Source organism: Mytilus californianus, unplaced genomic scaffold, assembly GCF_021869535.1.
Source record: "Mytilus californianus isolate M0D057914Y unplaced genomic scaffold, xbMytCali1.0.p SCAF_19, whole genome shotgun sequence".
Lineage (NCBI taxonomy): Eukaryota > Metazoa > Mollusca > Bivalvia > Mytilida > Mytilidae > Mytilus > Mytilus californianus.
In genome coordinates, this window is record NW_026262667.1 from 7,406,033 (window position 1) to 7,414,091 (window position 8,059).

General features: G+C 31.9%; 1 pseudogene; it reads left to right on the plus strand.

Annotated features, from left to right (window-relative positions):
• Window positions 1-3: 3 nt before the first annotated feature.
• LOC127726998 (neuroblast differentiation-associated protein AHNAK-like) lies at window positions 4-7,522 on the plus strand (annotated as a pseudogene).
• Window positions 7,523-8,059: the final 537 nt, after the last annotated feature.

Here is an 8,059-nt window from a genome sequence, read left to right on the forward strand (position 1 = left end):
AATATGGACGTTAAAATAAGGGCTGTTGATATGGACGTTGAAATAAGGTCTATTGATATTGGTGTTGGAAAAGGGTCTATTGGTATTGACGATAAAATAAGGTCTGTTGATATGGACGTTAAAATAAGGGCTGTTGATATGGACGTTGAAATAAGGTCTAATGATATTGGTGTTGGAAAAGGGTCTATTGATATGGACGATAAAATAAGGTCTGTTGATATTGACGTTAAAATAAGGTCTATTGATATGGACGTTGAAATAAGGTCTTTTGTTATTGACGTTGAAATAAGGTCTATCAATATGGAAGTTAAAATAAGATCTTTTGATATTGACGTTGAAATTAGGTCTGTTGATATGGACGTTGAAATTAGGTCTGTTGATATGGACGTTGAAATTAGGTCTGTTGATATGGACGTTGAAATAAGGTCTATTGATGTTGACGTTGAAATGGGTCTATTGATATTGACGTTTAAATAAGGTCTAATGATATTGGTGTTGGAAAAGGGTCTATTGATATGGACGATAAAATAAGGTCTGTTGATATTGACGTTAAAATAAGGTCTATTGATATGGACGTTGAAATAAGGTCTTTTGTTATTGACGTTGAAATAAGGTCTATCAATATGGAAGTTAAAATAAGATCTTTTGATATTGACGTTGAAATTAGGTCTGTTGATATGGACGTTGAAATTAGGTCTGTTGATATGGACGTTGAAATAAGGTCTATTGATGTTGACGTTGAAATGGGTCTATTGATATTGACGTTTAAATAAGGTTTCTCTTATGGTTGTGGCCTTTATCTATTTCTTGTAGGAAGAGATATTTCTCGTATCACACTGCACGGAGTGCGATACGAAAAAGTGATACTAAAAGTGCGTCAATTTGATTGGCTTATCCAGCATCATGAGACGATATAACGCCATTTCTATTGGCTATTCGTTAGGTCATTGCTGACCTTCAAAGGTTAAGACGATGTACATTTCGTCCATGGCAACGGACATGTATGATTTCTTCAATAATACACAAAACACTTTTTCACCTGAAAATCTTCATTTTGTCAAATTTCATTACATTTTGAAGCGTACAAAAAGTTTTTAAATGTCTGATGTTAAAGTTTGACGCAGGAACAGGACATATGACGTCATGCTGGTAAGTGTAAAAGACTCGATCAACGATTGGCGGAATTTTTTATTTAACACAATTAAGGTAGATAGGGTGTCTTCCTCCATCTTGGATTTTGTAATACCTGAAAACAATCGGTCTAGATCTTTAATAGAATGTGCAAATTTTGAGAGTAGTAGGTAATTCATGTGTAAGAATTTTCATTTCAATATAGAAAATGACATATTTTATCATATTTATGGTTGTATTTTACAAAAAACAGAAAACTTTTGTTTGATTCAATTTTTTCCAACTTTGCCACATAAGGGGAGGCAACTCAAATGTAAGGGCAGATAATTCAGATAAAGGTACTTTTACAATAGAATGTGTTAGGAATTTACCTATTTTATTATGTAGCAAGAAAACGAGTCCGGTGACCCCATTTTTTCTTTTTCTTATCTGAAAGCATAATATTAAAGCTATCTTCTCATATTTTATCTCAAAATTCTATGGTGTAGTTTTCGTTTTATGGCAGAAAATTGGGTTTTCCATGCATAATCTATACAAAATCTGTTAATTTTGAACAACCTGTAGTGTAAGTGTAAAAATAAGCCCCGTGACCCATTCTTTTTATCATTTTTTTTTAAAAAGCTTGATATAAACTACATTTTGGCAAATTAATAAAAAAATCTATGGATTATAATTTAGACACCCCATCTGCCTTAAGGTGGCTCGGGAGTCTTCCTCCATTTTGGATTTTGAAATAGCAGATAACATTGGTCTAGATCTTTGATGAAATGTGCAAATGTTGAGAATAGTATGTAATTTATGTGTAAGACTTTTGATGTAAATATAGAAAATTGTGGGTTTTATCATAATTACGGCTGTGATTTCTTAAAAAAACACCTTATTTGTGTTTGATTAATTTTTTTAAAACTTTGCCAAATAAGGGGAGATAACTCAGATAAAGTAATTTTTATAATAGAAAGTGTTGTGAATTTACCTATTTTATTCTGTAGCAAGAAAACAAGTTCGATGACCCCATTTTTTCTTTTTCTTATCTGAAAGCATGTTATAAGAGCTATCTTCTCACATTTTATCTTAAAGTTCTATCAAGTAGTTTTCTTCTTATCAAACAAAATTTGATTTTCCATGCATATTCTATACAAAATCTGACAATTTTGCACAACCTCTAGCGTGAAAAAAAGTTCGGTGACCCATACTTTTTATTATATTTTTGAAAAAAGCATGATAAAAACTTCATTTTGACAAATTATCAAAAAATTCTATCAATTTTATTTAAGACGCCCCAGCCACCTTAAAGTGTTAACCATAAGAGAAATAAGTTTAACAACTCGTGATAATTGGATATTGCTTGATATCAACTCTCGTTATTTAATTCAAATAGTAAAAATGAACTCGCCGAAGGCTCGTTTATTATTGTATTAAAATTAAATAACTCGAGCTGATATCAAGCGATATCCAATTCTCACTCGGTATGAAACCTATTACCATTGATATTGACGTTGAAATAAGGTCTATTAGTAGCAATATACCAACTTCATCTGCATATGGGATATATATTTCCTCAACTCATTCGGTATTCAAGAGCTTGCAGCTGCTACTCAGACTTTATAAAACGTCACCAGTGTCTGAGCAGAAAGTTGAGAACCAGGGTTATGTCAAAGAACGTCTCGTCCTTTTTCTAAAAAAGTTCATCGGAAGATACCAAGACCTTGTTGATAAATATTCCGTATCAACTTCACAAATAATACATGATGGTCTTGAAGTATAGATTCTAGATACTGACGTTGTTTATCATCTTTATAACTTGCTATAGTGTTCTTTTATTTGTCCATGTAAATTATTACCTTTACTGTTTAGTCCATTTTTAGTAATATCATTTGGCGTGGCTCGGTACTTATACATTCCGTCATTGTGTTATTGTGCTATGCCTATGGTCAATAATTGTATTCTTGTATTTCATTTTTACTTATGTGCTTTGTGTATATGCTATTTTGTGTTTCTTTGTTGACATATTTGTTTGTTTTTATAGTGATTAAGATTTAAACACAATGTTGACTGCTGTACCCCTATTTTTGACATTTTTACCTATTATGTTTGTTTGTTTTGTTCAAACATTGTTGTCTATATAATGGAATTTTATGTGACTGTCATACAAGTGAGAGGATTAGCTATCTATAAAACCAATATTTTCTACATAAGGTAATGCCTGTATCAAGTCAGGAATATGAAAGTTGTTTTCCATTCGTTTGATGTGTTTGGGCTTTTACTTTTGCCATTTGATAAGGGACTTTCAGTTTTGAATTTCCCTTGGAGTTGATATTGACGATAAATAAGGTCTATTGATATAGACGTTGAAATAAGGTCTGTTGATATTGACGATAAAATAAGGTCTATTGATATGGACGTTGAAATAAGATCTATTGATATTGACGATGAAATAATGTCTATTGATATTGACGTTGAAATAAGATCTGTTGATATTAACGTTGAAATGAGGTCTGTTGAGATGGATGTTGAAATAAGGTCTATTGATATTGACGATGAAATAAGGTCTGTTGATATTGACGATGAAATAAGGTCTGTTGGTATTGACGATATTTTAAGGTCTATTGATATGGACGTTGAAATATAAGGTGTATTGATATCTATACTATTAGACGAGAAGACCTCATTTTGTGTGTCGCTTTTCTTCCTTCTCCAATAAATAAATCATCATGCCTCTGTGTCCTATAGGTACCATGCATAGTCGCATTTGTCATCCATTCTTATGATTATTCAGTTTGGGTTATTTTGGGAGAAAAACGAAGAAAAAGGCGTCCGGATATTGTTTCCGTCATCAGACCGACTTTTAAGTCATACCCAAGACTTCCGATTTAAACTTTAAAAGAGGGGGTAAAGGGTTATTTTCGTGCAACGTGTTTTGCCACTTTTTATTTCACGTGCAGCCGAGAAAAAGGTTCGTTATTCACCGTGTTTCTTGAAATCGATAAAAAGATCAATGTGCAAGAAATTTTTAATTGCTCGCTCATTGTGAAATGGCAATTTTATTTCGCGTTCTTCCGTGCCCTTTACTCCCCTCTTTAAGCATTAAGCATAATTTTCATAATTTCGCGTTATTCTGCATGTATACTATGTTTATAATCCTAAAAATTATATAGAGACTCTCGATCTATATAATATAGCAGTGATCGCCGTGGAGAAGAAACTTGGAAATGACAGTTAAAAGCAAAAACACTCAAGTTATTTATATTATATGTATGTTCATAGTATACAGAAACGCGAAAATCATGGAATTTAACACAGAGCAAAAAAATAACGGACTTTGGAAAAAAGGGATAGGGCTTAAAATAATTGTCCTGTCTCCAAGTGCCTATGACTCAGTTTGCTACCTTTTCTGAAATTCTCCAGACTCGGGCATAAAATCTTTTACAAAAATTCATCCTACAACAGTTTACATACTTTCAACCAAACTCTAAATACCCACGAAATTACTCGCGATTTCGCGGGTGTGTTCTAGTTGACGTTGCAATAAGGTCTATTAATATTGACGTTGAAATAAGGTCTGTTGATATGGACGTTGAAATAAGGTCTATTGATATGGACGTTGAAATAAGGTCTGTTGATATTGACGTTGAAATATTGTTAATTGATACGGACGTTGAAAAAAGGTCCGTTGATATGGACGTTGAAATAAGGTCTATTGATATGGACGTTGAAATAAGGTCTGTTGATATTGACGTTGAAATATTGTTAATTGATATGGAGGTTGAAATAAGGTCTGTTGATATGGTAGTTGAAATAATTTCTATTGATATGGACGTTGAAATAAGGTCTTTTGATATTGACGTTGAAATATTGTTTATTGATATGGACATTGAAATAAGGTCTGTTGATATTGACGATGAAATAAGGTCTATTGGCGTTTAAATCAGGTCTATTAATATTAACTTTGAAAAGGTACTATTGATATTGACGATGAAATAAGTTCTGTTAATATGGACGTTGAAATAAGGTCTATTGATATTGACGTTGAAATAAGTCTGTTGATATTGACGTTGAAATATTGTTTATTGATATAAATGTTGAAATAAGGTCTATTGATATTTACGTTGAAATGAGGTCTGTTGATTACCTTAGCTGTATTTGGCAAAACATTTAGGAATTTTTGGTCCTCAATGCTCTTCAACTTCGTACTTTATTTGGCCTTTTTAACTTTTTTTTTATTCGAGCGTCACTGATGAGTCTTTTGTAGACGAAATGCGCGTCTTGCGCAAATACAAAATTTCAATCCTGGTATCTATGATGAGTTTATTGATGTGGACGTTGAAATAAGGTCTACAGCTTGAAATATGTGATAAATAGATCATTACATGGCATTTGCCATATTGGCCCTGGTATCAGCCCTTGGGCTATGACCACTGGTTGATATGGGAGTCTCAGGCTGATACCAGGGCCAATATGGAAAATAACATGCAATAATCGATAATTATTATTGACTTTGAAAAACAGTTTGTTAATATTGACGTTAAAATGTCATAGAATTTCCTGTCTTAGCTTCCATTAAATATAGGATACCAAAGTGTTCTTTGTTCTTCAGCTGTTCTTAAACTATGGATTGGAAAAATACAGAATGTCCTCATATATTTTAAATGATGTTTTCCGCAGCATTTACAAAAGTAAGACATCCTTCAATTTTAACAAATACGATCTTTGATTCTTCAGGAAAAATACAAAAAGTAACAACGGTGAGAATAAATCATGAAGTAAACATTAAATTCCTCGACTGTCATTGATGCATTTAGTAATGTTTAACTTCCTTATGCAATCCCCCGAAGAGATCTTCTTTGTTAAATTACATAAACAATGTTTCTAAGATAACCATATTGCAAAACAATGTATTTGTGTGTGGGCTATATAATCATTCATTTTTAGTGCATGCAGGTCGTAAAATTCAAAGTACTTAGAGTTTCATAATGGATCAAAACTAAAACTATCATCTGTTATATACTATGTTCATATGCAGCTTGTTATAATGTAGACATAAATAAATGATAAATTTAATACATGTATGTTAATATTTTATAAATCGACTTTCCATTACTAGACTAAAAGTAAAGAAACTGTTTGGATTTGTTAGTAGCTTATCAGGAAGAATGAAAAGAAACTGAGTAAATAAGGGATCAACTTCCTCGATAAGATAATGTTTCCTCACTAAATAAGTTTAGTGACTATGGTAAACGCATCTATCGAACCAAACTGGGAATAAAGGCTACCACGGATAAATAAATAATAAATAAATAAATAAATAAATAATCTTCATTTAAAGAGGATAATCCCATTTGTTAAAACTAATCTTCCTGAGAGTCCTCAAAATAATAATAACATAATCATAAAGTACTACAATATAATATGTTGTTTTCATTTTAGACTTGTCAATATAATATGATATGTAATATACAATATACAATTTTATTTAGATATTAATGAAAAAGCATACTAATTTGCCCTCTTCATGAAAAAATTGTAACATTTTGTTTTAAAAGATACAATAGTTTTACTCATCTTTATTTCATTTGGTAAACTGTTCCATATTTGAGAACCAGAATATATAAAAGTTTTTTTTTCAAAAACTTAGTTTTTTTTATTCGGAAGTAGTAATAGTTTTTCATCAGCTGAACGTAAATTATAATATTGATCATCAGTAAAATGAAAGTTTTCTCGTAAATAGTTAGGAACCATTTCCTTTAATGATTCAAATACAAATAGTGCCTTTTGATATCGAATTCGTTTTTTTTCCACATTCAACTGATTTAAACTATTAAACAATAAAGTGAAGGATGTCATTATGTCAGCTTCTACTATAACCCTAGCAGATTTCTTTAATAACTTTCATTACAACTACCCCATATATTGCAACAATAATCAAACAATGGCAGAATATAAGCATTAAAATAAATAATACGTATATGCATAGGTAAATACTTTCGTTTTCTATGTAGTGTTTTGTGGACTTGTTCGTCTTTTCGTCGCTTTCGCCTTTTTTGCCATGGCGATGTTAGTTTTTGCCATGGCGATGTTAGTTTTTCTTCGACTCATGCTCTTTGAATGCCCCTCGATATTTTTCATCTCTTTTGAAATTGATATCTGATAATTATAAGTTTCATAACGAGTTAGAATTGGATATCGCTTGATATATAACTTTGTGACACCACTGTCCCATGCTAAGAGGAGGGTTGGGCGCCCCCAAATATTAACCCCCCAACCCCCGTAATTATTTTTGAAATATGATGAACTGAAAAATAGCTGTTTTCATAACGCGCCACAAATACAGATTTATATTCTATTATATGACTACTTTACAGATATAGCCTATGATAAAGCCTTAGTTCATTAGTATTGACGACCTTTTCATCCTAATGCGAAAGCTGCAGCTATCAAAGTTTATCACGAATTTTGTCTTTCACTAAACGGAAACGGTTGATTTCTGTAACTATAATTACCAGTGACATTTTGCTTCTGAATGGGCGTCATCAACTTCTAACACTGTGAAGTTTCGAATCAAACGACAGGAAAACTAATGAAATTTTAAGATGGACAAACATTGACAAATAATAGTTCAATAAATAAAGGTCATATTAATCAAGTCAGCAAAATAATACATTTGATAACAAGGATATGAGACGGATGATTGTACAATAAACATCCTGATGATACATTATAAAATAGTCATATTTTAAAGGGAAAACGTTATATTGCTGCTTTTCCTGTGTAAAGCTTTAGAAAGGCTTTCGTCGACGATGGACTCACACTTAACAGTAACTTCAGGACCACTCACGGTTATAATGGCGGATCGGTCACGTGAGAGGTTAATGGATGCGCCCATGTTTTCTAGGTCAATTACAAATAAACCCGTCTATAGCGTCAGATTTAA